At 45.5% G+C, this 20,143-nt stretch overlaps 1 protein-coding gene across 1 annotated transcript in view; it reads right to left on the reverse strand.

The window, feature by feature from the left end:
- Positions 1-14,763, reverse strand: part of GALNT1 (polypeptide N-acetylgalactosaminyltransferase 1) — a 375,931-nt gene extending 361,168 nt beyond the window's left edge. Inside the window, exon 1 of the mRNA XM_082258175.1 lies at positions 14,541-14,763. The gene's annotated coding sequence lies outside the window, so the exon portion shown is untranslated. The remainder of the gene's footprint in view (positions 1-14,540) is intronic.
- Positions 14,764-20,143: the final 5,380 nt, after the last annotated feature.

The following is a 20,143-nucleotide window of genomic DNA, read 5'->3' on the forward strand; positions in this document are numbered from 1 at the left end:
TACAATTTTGTAAATAAATATGTTTTTTCCTGCACTGATGAAACTGCACTGATAGGCGGTATTGATGGGCACTGATAGGCGGCACTGATGGGCAATAATGGGCACTGGTGGGCAGCACTGATGGGGAGGGCGCCAATAGGCGCTCCTTTACTCGTGCCTGTCAGGCACGTACTGAGGAAAGCCGATCAACGGCTCTTCCTGTTTACTATGTGACCAGCCGTGATTGGTCACAGCTGGTCACATGGTAAAGAGCCTACGTCAGTAGGCTCTTTACCGAGATCGGAGATTCGGGGAGTCAGACTGACACGCCGCATCACCGATCGCCGATCTGCACCGTCACACGACGTCCGGTCAGGATAATGCAACCACTTTCCCAATGTCAAACGCCTATAGGGCGGGCGGGAAGTGGATAACACAGATAATGCCTTTATTGGTGTAATGTGAGGTGAGCGGCAATTGCACCTGATTTTTAGATACCTTGCTTACTCTGCATGACACCATTTTGGATCGCACAAAAGAGAAGTCACCAATTTTAAAATAATAAGATATCACTTTCAAGCCACGTTATATTATTTGTTGCACTGGGACATTTCTGAAGCATTAAGTTTCATTTTATTTGTCCACAAGATTATTTAACACTTTGTGCACTTGATCGCATTGTTTTATAATTTTAAGGATTTTATATATTGTGTGGCCACGTATCATTTGTGTATTTATAGGCACTAGCACTTTATTGTCACAGTTTTACTCACCATCATCACGCAACATTTCCCACACTTCTATAACAGTTTTCCACACTATTTGATTGAAGTTGATCAACAATATTTTTATAATTTTTATATTTATTTTTTGATTTTATTCTATTATTTTCAAGGGATTAGCGCTGATTCACCCATTTTACACCACTTCCTTACTTAAAGATGCTGCTGGTGAAGAACTCTTGACGATCCAGACGCAGCAGAGTGTTTCTGGAATGAGAACTTTACATATGGTCCTCATCATTAAATTTTATAATTTTTTTTTTTTTTTTTTTTTTAAGGTCTTAAAAGCACCACTGGCGTGCAAGAATGTGTTTGTCATCCTTGTAGCATTTGGAAAAAAAAAAATAGCATTTTGACTTACCGTAAAATCCATTTCTCGGATGTTCATTGACTAACACAGCTCCTGATCTTCATAACCATTGGGTTATACTGGCCCTTACAGGGAGTAGGACACTAGGCAGAAAAAAAGTCTGGCTACGCCTATAGGCAGTCCCAGGGGGTATACTCCCTCTCTCTGCTATACTTACAAGCAGTGCCAGAGAAAATAGAACGCAGAGGGGTGGGTGCTGTGTCCGTCAATAAAGATCAGAGAAATGGATTTTACTGCAATTTAAAAATCCCATTTTCTCTTTCGTTTAGTGACGGACACAGCGCCTGATATTCTTAACCATTGGGAAGTCCCAAAAGCAGTGTTAAAACATGAGGGTTGGAAACACCAAAAACTTAAAGGCTAAAAACAGTAGCCAACCAGGAACAGGAGCTCAACCAAAAACAACTGGAGCACACCTGAAAAAAACAATACACCCTCAAAGAAGACCAAGTCCTCTAAACAGCAGCCTGCAAAACCTTGCGGCCAAAATAGGCATCTGCAGATGCCAACACATCCACTTTAAAGAACTTTGTGAAAGCATGCACCGACTACCAGGTGGCCCCCTTGCAAACCTGTGTCACTGACGCCTGATGACAGAAGGCCCAGGAGACACTAAGCACCCAATTAGAGTGCGCCTTCATAGGGAAAGGAGGAACCTGACCCCTGATGGAATAGGCTTGAACCACCGTCTGTGTGATCCATCTGGTAATGGTCGCAGAGGAAGCGGACAAACCTGTCTGAAACCCATCCGTAAGCACAAATAGGGAGTCTGACTTGCTAAAAAAGACTCCATGGCTGCAGGGAACCCTAATTGCCGGAACCACATCCAAGGAAATTTCCTCCGTAGAATCCCACCATTGATAGGCAAATTACATTAGCCTACATCCCACCTGAAAACCTTTGTTTTTGTATTGCTAGAGGTGGAAGTGCTTAAGGATGAAGTCTTCCCAACCCCTCCTTTTCTGAAAGGACCACCTTAATGCCCAAGGTGTCTGCAATGGCCCTTAGCAGCTCTTCCCAATCTTCTGAAAGAGCATACCCTGCGACTTCTCCATCCATGTCTGAGCATAAGCCATCCTCTGATTCAGAGTCTGAATTCCCAGAGTATTGCTTCTGGTTGGGCCGTTACGGCTCTTCCCCACTGCATGAAGGAAGGGAAATTTGGCTGGTGGATGGATCACTACTCTGACCTGTACCCGCCGATGTTTCCAATTTCTGTATGGCAGAACAGAGCGGACCCAAAGTGTCCCTCATTTCCTTTTTCAAAAGAGGCAAGCATATTTTTAGGAAACCCTTGTGATTCCTTGCCAATGATTTTGGGATTACGTTTTTGGCAAAGTGGTTTTGTCCAGTAGGAGGAGAGTCTTGGACAGCACAAAGTGCATGCTTTGCTGCTGGTCTCTGCCTTTTTCTCTTCTAGGGCCTTTGTAATTAAGCACAATGGAACCTAGGATGAAAAAGGCAAATATAGGCTAGCCCTACATGCAAAATGTAACACATTTGTGGTTAGGTAAAGGCAGAGGTGATCCACTGGCTTACCTTGGAGCTTTCCTGACTTGCAGGATCTGCAGGGCAGAATGATATAGTGTCCGACATGGTAAGCACAAAATGATACATTGCCTAATGCTCCTTATGTGCACACCTGCCCAAGGTCCCCCCCTTCCCCCAGCTGTCCCCTTAGCAGGTTGGTGGACACATACCTGTTAATCTGGGTGTATTATCCTCTTTGCCAGAGACTCTCAGGTGCAGAGCATATTATTGCGATTTCTTTCCCCCCCCCCCCTTTTTTTAATCGCCGCCTTGGTGAAACGGGATGTGATGTCACCCCCTGCGGCCAATGGAGGAGCTAACCAGAAGGGAAATAAGTGGATATGCCCATTCCTGAGGCCACTCCATGCCTCTACCAAGGCCCGGAAATTACACGACTGGCGTTACCTGGCACATTGCCACAATCTTGCTGCTCATCCCCACCAGCCAGGGGGTGAAACTTCAGGGGTCCAGCCAGGGTAATCCCTGGCCCTAATTTTGCTGCCCCTGCCTTGATGCTGCTGGGAACCCTGTGGTCCTGTGGAGGCAGCAAGGCAGAGAGCCACCTGAAACAAGCACAGGGACTATGGAGAAAATAAAGCTGGTGCAGCTTGTTGGTCCAGGGGAAACACCAATAACTGAAGCATGCAGGTAGGAGTGAACTTTTTACAATGACAGTCAAATATGTTTCCTGTTTGGGAGATGGGGCTCCTCCCCACCTGCAGATGCTGCCCTGGAAGACGACTTGAGAGAAAAAATAAAATTCATGTGACAACACTGAAGAAATAACTCTTTGCTACAATGTAGTGAGAGTACAGCTTGTATAACAGTAAATGTGCTGTCCCCCTCAAAAAAACAAACACACAATCATTAATGTCTAAACTGCTGGTAACACATAATTAGCCACCCCCCCCCCCCCCCCAGTGTCATGTGCCTCGTTGGGTCTCAGGTGTGAATGGGGAGCAGGTGTGTTAAATTTGGTGTCATCGCTCTCACTCTCATATTTGTCACTCGAAGTTCAACATGGCACCTCATGGCAAAGATCTCTCTGAGGATCTGAAAAAAAGAATTGTTGCTTTACATAAACATGGCTTAGGCTTTAAGAAAGTTGCAAGGACCCTTAAACTGAGCTGCAGCATGATGGCCAAGACCATACAGCGGTTTAACAGAACAGGTTCCACTCAGAACAGGCTTCGCCATGGTCGACCAAAGAAGTTGAGTGCACGTGCTCAGCGTCATATCCAGAGGTTGTCTTTGGGAAATAGACGTATGGGTGCTGCCAGCATTGCTGCAAAGGTTGAACGGGTGGGGTTATAGCCTGTCAGTGCTCAGACCATACGCCGCACCCTGCTTCAAATTGGTCTGTATGGCTGTCCTCCAAGAAGGAAGCCTTTTTTAAAGAGATGCACAAGAAAGCCCACAAACAGTTTGCTGAAGACAAGTAGACTAAGGACATGGATTACTGGAACCATGTCCTGTAGTCCGATAAGACCAAGATAAACGTATTTGGTTCAGATGGTGTCAAGCGTGTGTGGGGGCAACCAGGTGAGGAGTACAAAAACAAGTGTGTGTCTTACCTACAGTCAAACATGGTGGTGTGAGTGTCATGGTCTGGGACTGCATGAGTGTTGCCGGCACTGGGGAGCTACTGTTCATTGAGGGAACCATGAATGCCAACATGTTCTGTGCCATACTGAAACAGAGCATGATCCTCTCCCTTCGGAGACTGGGCTGTAGGGCAGTATTCCAACACAATAATGACCCCAAACACACCTCCAAGACAACCACTACCTTGCTAAAGAAGCTTAGGGTAAAGGTGATGGACTGGCGAAGCATGCCTCCAGAACTAAACCCTATTCCGCTTATGTGTGGCATCCTGAAATGGAAGGTGGAGGAGCGCAAGGTCGCCAACACTACCAGATCTGTGAAGTCGTCATGAAGGAGTGGAAGAGGACTCCAGTGGCAACCTGAGAAGCTCTGGTGAACTCCATGCCCAAAAGGGTTAAGGCAGTGCTGGAAAATAATGGTGGCTACACAAAATGGGCTCAATTTGAACATTCACTTAGGATGTACTCACTTTTGTTGCCATTGATTTAGACATTAATGGCTGTGTGTTGAGTTATTTTGAGGGGGACAGCAAATTTACACTGTTATACAAGCTGTACACTCACTACTTCAAGCAGAGTTCCGGGCCTCAAAATGAAAATTTTACATCCGCTTTCTCTAAGTAACCTGAAAAAGAATTAGATAATTAAGATTTTTTTTTTTTTGCTTTACTTACCTTGTTTTTGAAGAAAATATACTTACCTTCCTTCCACTTCCTCCCTATGCGTCCGCAGACCGCGCCGTCTCTTCCTGCTTGCATTGACTCCTGGGAGCTGAACGTCAACGCTCCCAGGAGACAATGCGCCTGCACCGGCCCTGCTCATCAATTCCGGTGCAGGCGCGTCATTCCCTGCTAAACAGCTTCTGGGCATGCCCAGAAGATGTGCAGGGATGATGCGCCTGCACCGGAAGTGACGAGCAGGGTCGGTGCAGGGCATTCTGGGATTCCAACGTCACCAAAGAGGACCTAAGTGGCCCCTCTGCTTCAGCTGCCCACAACTGAGATGGCAGTGCTGGACAAGACATTTTCAAGGTAAGTAATTCTTCTAAAAGGTAAGTGAAACCGGGGACAGTTCAGAGGCTATCATTGCATTGAAATGCACTAGCCCTGACTGTCCCGGGGGTATTTTTATAAAAAATAAAAATTGAGGCGGGAACTGCGCTTTCACATTGTAGCAAAGTGTCATTTCTTCAGTGTTGTCACATGAAAAGATATAAGAAAATATTTACAGAATGTGAGGGGTATACTCACTTTTGTGAGATACTGTATAAAAATGAAGGAAGACGCGCCTCTAGTCGGCACGAGACCCACAGCCACATGCGATCTTGGTCTTGTATAAATTGCTATATGCCGCTAAACCTACTCCTAAGCCCCATTTTATTATGGAATGAGCGCGTGACCTGCGATGCGAGTTCTCCGCAAAACAATGTCGACGCTTGTATCGTATGACACACCCCAGCTCGGTAGAGACCAGAGCGCAGGAGAATAACTAGAAGTTGCTGACAAGATGGTACCGGGTTTCAGCGACTGTCTAGATTCTGCCCCTCCTTTCGGATGGGTGCAGGAGGGGAACGTTCCTCCATATTTGGTGGACCTGCTCTTTGAGCAGACCTTTCTGGGAGATGGTACGTAAGCATGTTTTAGATGGGTTGGGATTGGACCTTCCCGACTCACCGGAACTTTTCCTCCTCCATGCACCTCACACGCCCATCCCTCATTATAAAAGGAGTGCTCTCCCACATCTCCTTAGCCCTGCCAAGCGCCTCACTGGTTCACTGGAAGAGCCCATGTATTCCAAGTGAGGCGGAATGTCTCAGAAAGGTGAATAAGATAATGGAGGCAGAGGAATGGCTTGCTACGTGTAGGGACACTCGCGAAAGTTTCGACTATCTGGACGCCATGGAAGCTTCATGCCTTGAGCTCGCCTCCGCTGTCTTCAAGCTTGGACCTGGCCCTCCTGGCTTTGGTTGACCCTGATTTTCAACAGCTAGTTCAAAAGACCTTGAATCCGCCATTGAACAGCCCCTAGTCAACTTTATACAGCCAGAATTGGTCACTGACACTCTACTTGACCGTCTCTGCAGTTTTCTTTAGGTTGTAATAGTTGCTCTGCAGCAGTGTGCCTAGACCAACATTGGCACAATGTCTTGAAGGATTAGATATGGGTAGTGGGGGTTCTCCCCTACCTTCTCTTCGAGGGGGGGACAACAAGGAGCAGCTGAGGGGGGGGGGGGGGAACAGTTGCATACCCCCAAGTGGGGGCGAAACCTCAGTTCACTGGAAAGTATGGGAACCTAGGGATTCTCCCCACTGGGCCCTCTCATAAGCATGCCTAGCCTCTTGTGAAGCCTGCAAAGGCAACCAGGCAGGGGGGCACCGACAACAGGTGTGGCAGCCTGTGAGAAAATAGCAAACGTGTGTTGATCCTGTTCCAGAACTGAGGCATGTGCCACCTTTTTTTAATGAAGAATGATGCATTTCCTGTTTTACGTGGGAGGAGCCCCATCTTAGATGCTGCCCTGGAAGAGGTGAGAAATCTAGATAACAGATGTTAGCAGGATCATCTATGCAACCAAAATGCAGACACACTGTAGTGTCTACAACAAGTCCTGCTGGGCCCACTCGCAGCTGCTGTACAGATCAGATCCCCAACCAACCGAAGAAGCCATGACAGCAGCAGGACTTGTTCACTTGGCTGTGAACCATCTCACCTGCCTAAAGAGTTCTGACTGCTGTTTGTCATTTCAGTGTCAGAGCTGAGGAGGAGTTAGGTGTTGTGAGCTGGGCTGCCTGTAGAGCTCCAGCTGCTATTGCTTGGAAATGCACTCTGTAGTGGCATGGCCATGCCTGTCAACCAACAACCAGCACTGCTTCGGCAGGTCAAAAGTCTCAGTGATGGCTGGGCTGGTACTATGACACAATCAGGAGTCTCAGGAGGCTCTTACTGGGTTTAAAATCTTGAGCAAATCAAACCACTTAGAGCAGAGTGGCACTTTTGGACCATTGTCTTGCCGCCCTCCCTAAATGATCAGAATACAAATAAAAAAACCCCAAGGGACATTAAAGGCAATGTCATACAAATACATTTTAAAAAGAAAAAAAAAGGCAGGTGGCAATCTTTTTTACAAGCATAGGAAGAAAAAAAATTAATAGATCAATAAAAATTATATAATGTATTCATTGCTACAATTATAGGATTTGGCATACCCCTCTTTCCCTGAAGTAGGAACTCTTTTCCGAAATGTGTCAGAACTCCTGATGACCTACCTTTACTGACCAGGTTTAATGGTTGTTGGCAGTTTCTCCTGGTATATCTAGGATAAGAAGGGTATCCCTGACTATGCATTGTACCTCTTGTATTTCACAATTTTCTATATTTTATTTTTTGTCATTTTTTATTATTAAACCGAAGTAGAGAAAAAAAAAACAAAAAAGATAACATCTAATTCCCTTTTCAATCCTTTTTTAAAAGCTCTCACCGCTACAGACTTTGATCAATATCCATTGATATTTTTCTGTCCAGCATTTCTATCTTGTGGTCTCCCTGGAGCCCCAGCATAACCACCCTTTTTATACGTGCTTCCGGTAAGGACTACATCCGTACACACTTATGCTTCAAGCTCTAATACGTGCAGACACCATCAAAGCCCTGCATTCCAAGCCACTGCCCTGCTCCTGCTTTAAGTGACAGTGGCTACCGATAAAGTACCATGCCCTCTAGAACAAGGTGCATGCCATGTGGCCTATAAGTGACACAAACCGCTTTTTTCCCCTGGAGAAAAACACCTCTAAAACCTTTATCTAGCTCTCCTCTGGCCATCCGGTGAGGGCCCATTCCAGTACCAACACCAGTCCCATAAACAAAAAATACCAGCTGCACCCTGTGATACAAAAAGAAAAGAATGTGCTTGCATGATAATTTAAACAGATCAGCCAAAAATAACAAACGTGAACAGCCCACCTAAAAATAACATGATTTTAAAAAATTGCTGCAATACTCCCCTTCAATCTAAAGATTTCCCCCAGAGTACTCGTATTCTGCCACTAGATTTCACAGCCTGATCATCAGCATCATTCAACCCACTTCCTTTTATCCAAGCCAGGTATATGCAAACTGTGGCCCTCCAGATGTTGCAGAACTACAAGTCTCATGAGGCATAGCAAGACTGACAGTCACAAGCAGAGGCATGATGGGACTTGTACTTTTGCAACAGCTGAAGGGCCACAGTTTGCATATCCCTGTCCTAGGCCATTCTTGACCTGCCCCCAACCTGTGACCGGACAGTAAAAGCAGCATACTGATAAGTTCATCTCTGGGTCACTCTGCTTTCTATCAGCATGCTTTTTGTCAGCACATGAAATGATTGGCTTGTTCGGCTAGTGCCGTTCCTTCCTCGGTCAGGTCAGCCATGCTATGCAAAGACTGCAAGAAGCTGATATCAGGTCAAATCCAAGTAATTACAATGCCTGCATTTAACAAATATATTTAATGGTGGAAGAATGGTTACAAAGATGCTTTAAAGAAAGTGTTATTCCAACATTTCTTATTCCGGATATGTGTATGTTGCACCATATACTTGTGTTAAAATGTATCTGTTCCCTTTATATTGCCGTTTGTGTGAAATACCGGGTGATCCTGCCAATCCTCAACAGTCCAATTTCAATCTGCCCATGCAGGAGAGCACATTCATCCCAGTGTGGTCAGTTTTCTGGCTCTGTTGGGATTACAGCCTGCCTGTCCTCCAGTGGTCACCCCCTCCCCCCTCATGCACAGCAGTTCACTGGGAAGATTAGTATACTGATGTTTTTTTCCACCCATAACTCTCTACACTCCTGCATTTGAGAACAGGGGACAGACAGACAATGCATACACTCACAAACGTTTTGCCAGTCATTTACATTTACGGTACTTACATTCATCATTTGTGAGTCCTTTATATCTGCCTGGAGTTCAGTCTTATAGAATACAAGTTTTTTAGTTTGTCTACTTATAAATATACGCAACACAATGGCTGCTGAAACAGACACTGCCACTGTCATAAGGCACTGATGCTATCGTTAATTTGCTTTTATTTCTCAATACACAAGTCCTTGCCACTACAGGAGTCTACAGTCTAATGACTCTACCACATTCAGACACACAGATACAAAATGGACACTAGGGACGGTTTTGGGAGGAAGTCAATTATCCTGCCAGTATGTTGCTGTGAAATTGTTATGTAAAAGGACGCACATGGTATGTATGCAATTTAAACCCACTGTAGGGGGAAAACAAAAAACATAACACTCCCGTGTCCTATCAGTAGCACACATTGAAAATTCAGTCGCTAAAAAGTTTCATATTTTAATTATATTTACAATTCTACAAAGTGTTCTAAAAGAAGTGCCCCACCCAAATTACTAATTTGGTAACCAAAATTTGTGAGACAGGACAAGATTTTTGCAGTGCAAAATATATTAAGTGATGTCATGCTTCAGTTTCAATGTTTCCATAAAGCAATTACACTGGTAGTCTTCAGAGATCAGCCACGGCCCAACAAAGGGTTTGCTGGCTGGAAAGTCTGGCACATTTTTTAATATATTTGCAGAAATAAAAATGTATAAACTTGCACTACAGATAGTAATAGGGCATTTCCTAACATGCATCAGCTAATGGATATGCATGTAAATTGGAGGATCAGCCAGCCGTGTGACTGTTCAGAAACAAATCCATCTATTTATGTATGGCACTGCCACCTGCGCTCCCCCAGTCACAGAACTTCACACATCTAAAATACAATCTCAGCTCAGGGTGATAAGAGCTGGAAACCAGCAAATTGAATATACAGATGCTTGGATCAGGGGCACAAGGGTAAGTGATTCACTTCACTAAGCCACACCACCCCCCATGCTTCCTAGAGGTGTCCTGGAAATCATAAAAGCCGTAAGAAAAATAAATCATAGATATAGGACAGCTTAGCAGAAAATGTGCACTTTTCAGATGTTTCAGAAGTTGCAGACTGCCAGCAAAATTAATTATTACTGACATTACCAAATCGTGACAGTAATACTATATATAGACTTTTACTTTAATAGCTGCCAACAAACTATTGTTTACTGACACCTAACTGCAGCAGAAAGCCATGTTGAATTCATGTGGAAAATCCTTGTGACATTTAGCAGTCAAGCTTTATCTGTTAGTTTATGTATAAACTGCACAAGTAATCAGCACTGTTAGCAAATACTATCGGTAAACCCAACTCCCCCATATCAATGACTTCTGTTCCACATGTGTATACCTCTCCTTTAACCCCGTACAAGAGGAATCTGCCTAGATTCAATGCAGCTACATGAGCTGTATATCATTTCGGCATGACATTGGGGGCAGGGACACAAATGATCTTCAGGTTTCCTGCCTATAAAGTGTGATGGCTCTGGCAATTGAAATCACATTTCACAGCTTCCCTCAGCTACATGCACTGATCTCTCAGCAATTTAAAGCTTGTATACACGGATGCTGCAAGCCTTTTTCGGTAGAGGAATCCCTTTGTATTAGTAAAACAAGACCTGCAAGTTCAAGATGCAGAGTTTGCAAGTTATTTTTGTTAAAGTTTGTTTTTCAAAAAAGGCCACCGTTAAATTTCATTTCAGAAGAAGCTGAAAAAGCATCTGATGCACAACGAGGGCAGTAAATGCATTTCAGATGCATGGGCAATGCTTTAGCATTTACAACAAATGGATTAAAAACAGCAGTGGAATGTGCTCGAAAGGAAAGCTGCATTCATAAAAAGCGATTGCAGCCTGAAAGCAGAAATAACACTAGGGTGCCCTACCCTGTCATTTTCCATTGATATTTACAGTGCCTTTAAGGAGCTGGAAGCTAGTTTACACATGTTCATGTAGACAAGACCTTCAGCTGATCAGGGCTAGGTTAGAACTGAACTACATGAATTAGAATATCTAAGCACCAATAAATAACATGATCTAAAAGTCAGGAGACAGAAACAAATGAAATGAAAGTTAGTTCTGGTTTGAAATAAAACCTTCAAATCTTCATAAAACACACAGCACAACAAGCAGACGTCTCATTTTTCAAGTCCTGTTCAGAAAGCATTTACTGGTTGCTATTACCATGATTCACAAGTGAACCATCTCTGCTGCTGCAACCATCGCTAACAGGCGGAAGACAAAGTTCTTTACAACGGACAAAAGAGGAAACTAATCTATATTGCGAAACAAAGCCTCTCACAAAAAACAGAGTAAGGCCTCTTGCACATGGACGACAAAAATGCAACACTTCTAGTCAAGCAGCATTTTATTTTTTTCGGATATAAACACAGGGGCATGGGACTTGCGTCTATACCTATTGATTGAAACACTGCCAACTAAAAGAGGATGAAAACAATTGTGTGTGCTTTACAGAACATAACTCCAGTGTTTTGTTTAACCTATAAACGTATCGCCACCAAGATCCTGCATGTAAATAGGGATAAGCTTGTACGTTTGGATCCTAGTCCGAATCCCCGAGTGATCCCACAAGGAAGCGGTCATCTGTTCTAGGCCAAATTTAGGTAATTGAGGCATCCTCCACTCCACAGTTACAAACAGTATATGGTACGTGTAGATGAAGGGTGGGGGATGCCCTGGCAGCAGATTATTCAGCCAGTACAGATGACAGCTTCCTAAAGAGATTACTCAGGTGGGTTTGTACTAGGAGCCAAACACATACAAGCTTGTTCGTATGAATAAACAATATGCAAAAGGCATATAGGTTTATCCATGTTGTACTAGGTTTATGTCAGGCGAAAGTGAATTTGCAAAACTAAAAAACTGACTGATATGCACACTATAAAGGCCTGTGCTTCTGCACCCTATAAGAGTTGATTTACTAAAGGCAAATAGGCTGTTGACTTTGTAAGTAATTTACCTTAGTGAACATGGCAAAAATTGGCTTTGCAAAGAATACCTAACCAAGTGCAACAAAAAATAAAAAAACTATTATCCTAATTGTACAGTACAGGACACAGGCTGGATATTCATAGATCCTGATGGTAGTAGCCTAAACCCAGGATCTATGAATATCCGGCCATTGTCCTGTACAGTTCGATAAACATAAAAGGAATTGGAGTACAGTACAGAACACAGGTTGAATATTCTCAGACCCTGGGTTGTACCTGCAGGGTCAATAAATACCCGGCCAGTGTCCTGTACTGTACCACAAGATATGGACTTTACAGGCAAGCCAATATTCCTTTTATGTTAAAGTGACTTGAAGGCTTTTTTCTATTTTTAAATAACACACGTTATATACTTACCTGCTCAGTGTAATGGTTTTGCACAGATCATCCCTAATCCTCCTCTTCTTGAGTCCTCCACCAACACTCCTGGCCCCTACTGAGTGCCACCAGAGTAGGGATGCACTGATCCGACTTTTTTGGACCCGATACCGATATCTGGCATTGTGAAATCGCTGATACCAATACCGGAACCAATCCGGAGCTACACACAAAGCAAGAGGCTGCAGTACATTGCAAAGCCAATGCTTCATGTGTACGGCTCCTCCATTCACAGGCGGAGTGCATCTGATATCACTCCGCCTGTGAGCCAGACCTATACAGGAAGTAGCGGCTCCCATCCCATACTACTACTGCACCTAGTAAGGGATGGCTGAGCCGTTACCAAGCAAAAACCCGATCGACCAGTGGTTCGTTCAATGTTACCGATCCCCGATCCATCTAATATCGGATCAGTGCATCCCTACCCCAGAGCAAGCAGATTGCTATGGGGGCACCCGAGCAGGCTTGCTCCCAAGAAGCTGCTTTGCGTGTCCATTTCACACATAATGCAGCAACTTGGCCCCACCCCCTCTATTCCCTCATGGGCTGTGATTGACAACAGCGAGAGCCAATTGAGCCTTTAGAACAGGGGTCCTCAAACTATGGCCCTCCAGTTGTTCAGGAACTACAATTCCCATCATGCCTAGTCATGTCTGTAAATGTGAGAGTTTTCCAATGCCTCATGCGATGTGTAGTTCCGCAACAGCTGGAGGGCCGTAGTTTGAGGATCCCTGATTTAGAAACACTTTATCCGTCCAGTACAACAGTGGTCCTCAACTCCGGTCCTCAGGGCCCACTAACAGGCCAGATTTTAAGTATTACCTTGGGGAAATGCAGACTAGAGTACTGCAATCACTGAGCAGCAAATGATATCACCTGGGATGAATTTCAGTTATCTTGCAAACCTGGCCTGTTAGTGGGCCCTGAGGACCAGAGTTGAGGACCACTGCAGTACAAGACACAGGCTGAATATTCAGAGACCTTGAAGGTAGCTGCTGCTAACCCAGAATCTATGGATATGGAGCCTGTGTCCTGTATAGTTTGAGTAAGATGAAAGGAATCTTGGACTTACCTGTAAAATTCTATATGTTGGAATACAGGGGTTCAAACACAATATTCCCAACGCACACATTTGTGAAAAACAGCTGTAGACGTCAGTGGGTACTGCGGTGAAAATTGAAGACAAAGTAAAAAGTATGTCACCAGCACACCACGGATCTCCAGAACAGGTCCAAAGCTTTATTGAGTGATCACATTAAAGCTATAGAAATGACGATTCGGAGCCTCGCAGGATCCCTGGCTAAACAAGGGGTCCTGTGAGGTTTCAAATCCTGCCTACTATAGCTACGATGTGATCGCTGAATAAAGCTTTGGACCTGTTCTGGGGACTACAGTACAGGACACAAGTTAGATCTGAAGGTAGCAGCCCATCACCCAAGGTCTAGGACTAATCCAGCCTGTGTACTGTACTCCAACATATGGAATTTAAAGGTAAGTCCACGTTCCTCTTTCTGCTGTGACAATACTGAATAATGGGAATCAGCAGAGCTTCTCCTCATTCATTACACAAAGTGACAATTCCCTGTTGGAGTGAGCAGCCCTGGTTGTCTTTAGTAAATGAAGTCTCCTTAGAGGGGGGGGGGGTTCCAGATTGAGGTCTGAGGTGCTGCATCATCCAGATACATAGAAGAGATCCCTACTCATCCAGACGTGTGTGGGGAAGATCCCTGCTCAGGAATCACCAAAGTTTCCTGATCCGTTATCACACCAAGCCCTGACTGCTCTGCACTGGACTCTACGAAGAAGCCATAGAAAGCAATGGAAGTCCTGCTCCGACACCATACTGTCACAGCTCTACACACTATTCCGGCTGCTACTTGTAGTTCCTCCGGTGTCCAGAGTCATGTCGCAGTCATTCCAGGACAAAGAGGCACAGCACAGTCATTGTACACAGTGCTCACCTGTCACCGTGTCTCCTCCGCTCCGCCATGCTCCGGTCAGTGCGCCCCCCTCACCTCCATAGGGGCCACACAAACACAAATACGCCACCGCCACCGGTTCCCACCAGTCCGTGTAGTGCTGTGTGAGCTCCTTTCCGTCCCTGACCGTGTACGGAGCGCCCTACAGGACACACTACCTCCGCCCGTCCTAGCAACGCATCGCTCGGCTGGAAATGGGAAAGTGAAGCGGTGACATCACAAGCCATGTGATCGGGCTCAGCGCTAACATCACCGGGTCATGTGACCAGCTTCTGCTGCAATGCTCGGACTGAGCGGGCGGGAGCGTTCAAAATGGCCAGAGGTGTCTGGAAGTTTCTCGTCTGCCTTCTCCCACATTTCTGGTGTTCTCTCATTTTTTCATGTGCTGTCTGTTCCCCTTCTTCTCCTGTCTGCTCGTTCCTTGTGTGCTCTTCTAAGGCTTCGTGTACAGCAGAGGTTATTTAAACTATGGCCTTCCAGTGGTTCAGGAACTACAATTCCCATCAGGCATAGTCATGTCTGTGAATAGCAGAGTTTTACAATGCCTCATGGGATGTGTAGTTCCGCAACAGCTGGAGGACCGGAGTGATTGCAGTAGGGTTGCCACCTCATCCTTTTAAACCAGGACACATAATAATTACATAGCTCCCAACTGTCCCTAATTTCGACGGACTGTCCCTGATTTGGAAAAATGTCCCTCTTACCTCTAATTTTGTCACTCATTTTTGGTCTGATCTATATATTTGAATATAAATTGCACTATTTGACAAGCCAAAGGTGTTTCCCAGTGCTAAAAAGTGGTAAAAGTTCTAAATTGCTTTATTACTAAAAAGCACTTGTGGGATTAACCAATCATTTTTTTAATATAATTCTCCTTTAGGGGAAGTGGCAAGGGTTGTGTCCTATGCCTACATACTTTGAATTATTGGTGTCCCTCATTCCCATCTCAAAAAGTTGGGAGGTATTTAATTACACAGGTTCTGTTTTGTGCTGATTAAGGTGGTAATTAAACTCAGTGCATTATATTAGCCACAGAACTCCGTGTAATTAATTTCTTGCCGACCACCTGTCGCAGATATACTGCAGCAGGCTGGCTCAGCTGTGCGAGTCACCGTCCCTTCTACGGTAATTCGCAGGAGCGCTCCTGGGGTTGCACGCTAGCCCCCATTAGCCAGCAGGGAAGCTGATTCACGGGGCCGGCAGCTGCGATTGCCGCCAGCCACCCGCGATCACTCCCCGTGGAGAGAGAACAACGATCTGCTGTTGTAAACACAGCAGACTGTTGTTCTTTCAGAAATAAATACAGAGCTCCTGTGATTCTCCTATTTAAACCGGAGTTCCGGCCACAAAATCGACATAATCGATTTTGGGCCATCCGCTTGCTATTGGTCACCTGAAAAACAAATGGATAGTTACGATTTTTTTTTTTTTATTTACTTACCTTGGTATTGCAGAAAATATACTCACCTTTCTTCCACTTCCTCTTTGCACTGATTCCTGGGAGCTGAACTTCATCGCTCCCAGGAATCAATGCGCCTGCACCGGCCCCGCTCGTCACTTCCGGTGCGGTGCCTCATTTCCTGCTAAATAGCTTCTGGGCATGCCCAGAAGCTGTGGAGGGATGACGCGCCCGCACCGGAAGTGACGAGCGGGGCCGTTGCAGGCGCATTCTGGGAGAAGAGGACGCAGAAGAGGACACGCTGGCTTCAGCTGCCCACATCGGAGATGGCAGCGCTGGAGAAGAAATTTTCAAGGTAAGTATTTCTTCTAAAAGGTAAGTGTGACCCGGGACAGTACAGAGGCTATCCATTGTGGAATGTACTAGCCCTGACTGTCCCGGGAGTATTTTTTATTGAAAAAAACATTTTGTGGCCGGAACTCCGCTTTAAGAACACAGGTCTCTGTGTTGATTGAACCTAACTTTATGAGTTTGGGACCTTACTGTGTGAAATAGTTTTCAGGCCATATCACCAAATCATTTTTTTCCTGCACCTCACCTCATAGGCTAGACCTTTTGGCTGAGACCAGGGCATTTTTTTTTTATTGAGCCACAGGGCTTAGCCATTGTACAATAGACTCACATTTTTAATTTATTTTTCTGTCATTGCACTTAAATGCGTGTCCTTTTTTCACTCATCAGATGGTAAGGTGTGGGCCATTGGGCAATGCCTGAGGTCCAAGGGTAGGATTTGTGGGCTTAGGTTACTTCCTACCCCATCTTAGGGTTCTCTCTTCAGGAAAGCCTCTAACCTGATACTTGGTGGTTGGCTTCAGCTGATTACTAGTACAGGGATCTGCCAGGTCTTTTTCACTTGGGGAGGGGGGATCAGGAAAGGGTCCTTCCTCTTTCGGCGGGGACCATATGACACATCCCAGTGAACCCACCACAAGAAAGGGCTTTGCAATAGGCTTTTGGGACTCCCCAGGCTGAGTCTGCCCTAAGGAACCTTGGTCACTGTGCCCACCTGTAAGTGCAGTGGCTGAGCAGGAAGCTTAGTACCACTGAGATTTTTCCAGGCTTAGTCTTACTTATGAGCAGTCCATGGGAGCACTCTAGCCTTAGTGCCACTCCTTCTATAAGTGCCACCAGAGGCAGCCAGCTCAGCTTGATTCTTAGTAGGAATGCTCCTAGCTGCAATGCACATCCATTGACAATTGATCCAGAACCGTCTCCTATATGCCTCAGGGGTGACTGAGTACCGGGCAAGCAAAGCCTCCTTGACTGCTGGGTAGAGGTGAATCTCCTCATCAGGTATAGCTCTAAAGGCTTCGGCAGCTCTACCTGTTAATTTCCCGGCCAGGATGGTGACCCATTCGTCCCTGGGTACTTTGTGTAAGGCACATTGTCTTTCAAAGTCGGCTAAGTAGCCATCTATTTCCCCCTCCGATTCCTGGAATCTCTTAAAGGCTGCAAAGGGTACCTTTTTCCGCTCTGTTGGGGCTGGAGCATTCTCCACAGCCAGGCTCACTGATCTCTGGATCTCTGCCATGCGCAACTGCTATTGTCGCTTCTCCCAGTTCTCAGTGATAGCGGCGTTCATCACCTGGGAAATGATGTCTGCAGGAGGATTGGGTCCATACAACGCCAACCGCATATGCACAGTCTGCATCAACTCATCCTCCAGGTTCGGGGCTACTGCTTCAGTCACACCGTCGTTTCGGTCCATTTCCATCAGCCAGGCCAGTAGTTGCTTTTTGGTACGGTTATTTGTTGGTCGACTACGGTTCTCCAACAAATCTTTCAAGGTTGACCTCTTCAAGCTTCCGTAGCGATTCTCCATCTGCTCATTCCATTCTTGGAACCAGTTGTAGCATCTCCTCTAGGGGAAAAGAACCATCCCACCGCTGCCACCAGTTGTAGCGGCCGCCCCCATAGAAAGAGGGGTTTCGCCGCCAGAGATGTTCTCTTCCCCCTAGTGTGAGGGATGCTGTAGAGTAGAGCAGGAATCGCTCTCACCATAGCTAGTGATTGAGCGATCCAAGCAGAAGGGAGATAGAGCTGGTATAGCCTTCTCCCACAAACATGAGATGACACTCTATGCTGTGAATCTAAGCAAGAACTGTTTATTACATTCCAAGACATACAGTTACACACAGCTAAGGGGCACTCCCCTTAGCCTTGCAGGGGGGGGGGGGGAATGAGACAAGGACCAACCAATGAGAACTGAACATTTGTACAATGAAACAGGCAGTCTTAATACACACCCCCTGCGGAGAGATGTCTCCAGCTCAGACTATTGTCTGTGTCATGAATCCACACACTTAGACACAGGAACAGGAGGGGGGGGAGGGATGGGCTGTAACATTACATTACATTAACTCAATGCCATGAATCATGCCATCTTCAGTTGTTCAGAGGATGAATAAAGGGAAAATAAAATGCAATAAAAGTGCAATGTCCCAAACTCATAGGAAAATGACACAAAGGGGTTTACAATCCAGGGACAGGGTGATCCGTCACACATAGTGACGGTTAGTACCGTCACATATGTGTTATCTTGTGTTGTGGTAAGGTGCACATTATGTTGTAAATGGACCATTACTTCCTCTTCCTGCTTAATCTTCCTCGCTCATCCCCCCTTTCCTATATGACTTTCTTCACTATAACTTGTTTCTTACTTGCCCTATCTATGTCTCCCACCCCATCTGTCCCCTTCCACCTCATGTGCGTTTTCTCATATTTTGTTTGTATTTTTTTCTTTCTTACTCTTTATTATTTGCTGTCTCTTCTATCCCTTCCTTCTCACATGCCCTCTCTCTACCCTCTCTCTCATTCCCTTCTCATCTTTTTCTTCATGAACCTTTGGACAACTCCATCTGTTAACTACAACACCTGACATGCTTTAGTATATTTTGCTTTCTCTTTCTCATCCCACCTTCTCAAGGGCCCTCTCATCTCTTTTTACTCACATGGCCTCTTAATCCCCTTTCTTTTGTGCTCTTTCTTTTATCCACACCACTTCTTCCATGTGCTGTCATCCTGTTGTGCTATTCAAATGTCACTTGATAACATTTCAATAAAGTTACAGCGTGATACAGTGTTTTCAGTGCATTGGCACCACTCCAGATGCAGTGAAAGCCAGTGACTGCTTTCTAACGGTTGGTGGTGTTGACAAGCCCTAACTGTTATCTCCTCCTTTTCCTTGGGATTGAATTAGCATCAAAACGTGTATTCACATTAACTTAGGCTGGTCATACACAGTTTGAATCTCGGCCAGTTCCTGCAGGACCATTAATGGGCAGGCTAAATGTACCAAGTTGATCGATCAATTAACCGGGGTACAACCAGCCTGTCAGATTTTGTTTTTTGATTATTGTAAGTGGCTGCTATAGCCGCTAGCGCTGGGAGAAGACATTTGCTGATTCCCCTGTCAGCACTGTCTACTCTATTTATCTATCTGTATAGATACATACTTTGTATGGTCATATCATATGCTTGCGATTTATCAGTGTTAACTAATAAAAATCGGTGTATATACATATTGTTAACATATATATATATACGGATGTGTAAAAAGTGTAACAATATCATGTCTTTGCAGAAGGGCTTCTATCTCCTCATCGACCACTAGGGACCCCCATTCCACACACAGGGATTATCGCATGCATTGGGGTTCGTGCAAATTCCACTTTGTTGCCTCATTTTATTATTAATTTATACATAGCTATCGTACAGCACTGCTCATCATTGTTGTTTTTCTTTTCCCTTGGCCCGTCCGCACTGTGTTCCCCGGCACGGCCAGGCCCCCGCAAGGCATGTTGGGGCCTGTAGTTTTAGCAGTCCTCCGTGGGCGGTGTCGGTACCTGAGTGTCAATTGACGCCACTGGTCCTTCACCCACGCCCCATCGCGAGATCCACCCATCTTCTCGCGGGAGCTGCGAACGTCCGTGCCAGTGGTCATGTGACGCCGGGCGCCCCTGCGTCATTGAGGCGCGGCGACTTTCGGCGCTGCTTTGACCGGGGGAGCGCTACGTGGATGCGAATTCACGCCTTCCCCCTCCCCTCGATCTCCTCCCCCACTCAGGGACGACGGAAGAAGGGGCAATGCACAGCCATCCAGGACTTATTCAAAGGATACTGCCAG

Source organism: Pelophylax lessonae (assembly GCF_965119305.1).
Source record: "Pelophylax lessonae genome assembly, chromosome: 5".
Taxonomy (NCBI): Eukaryota; Metazoa; Chordata; class Amphibia; order Anura; family Ranidae; genus Pelophylax; species Pelophylax lessonae.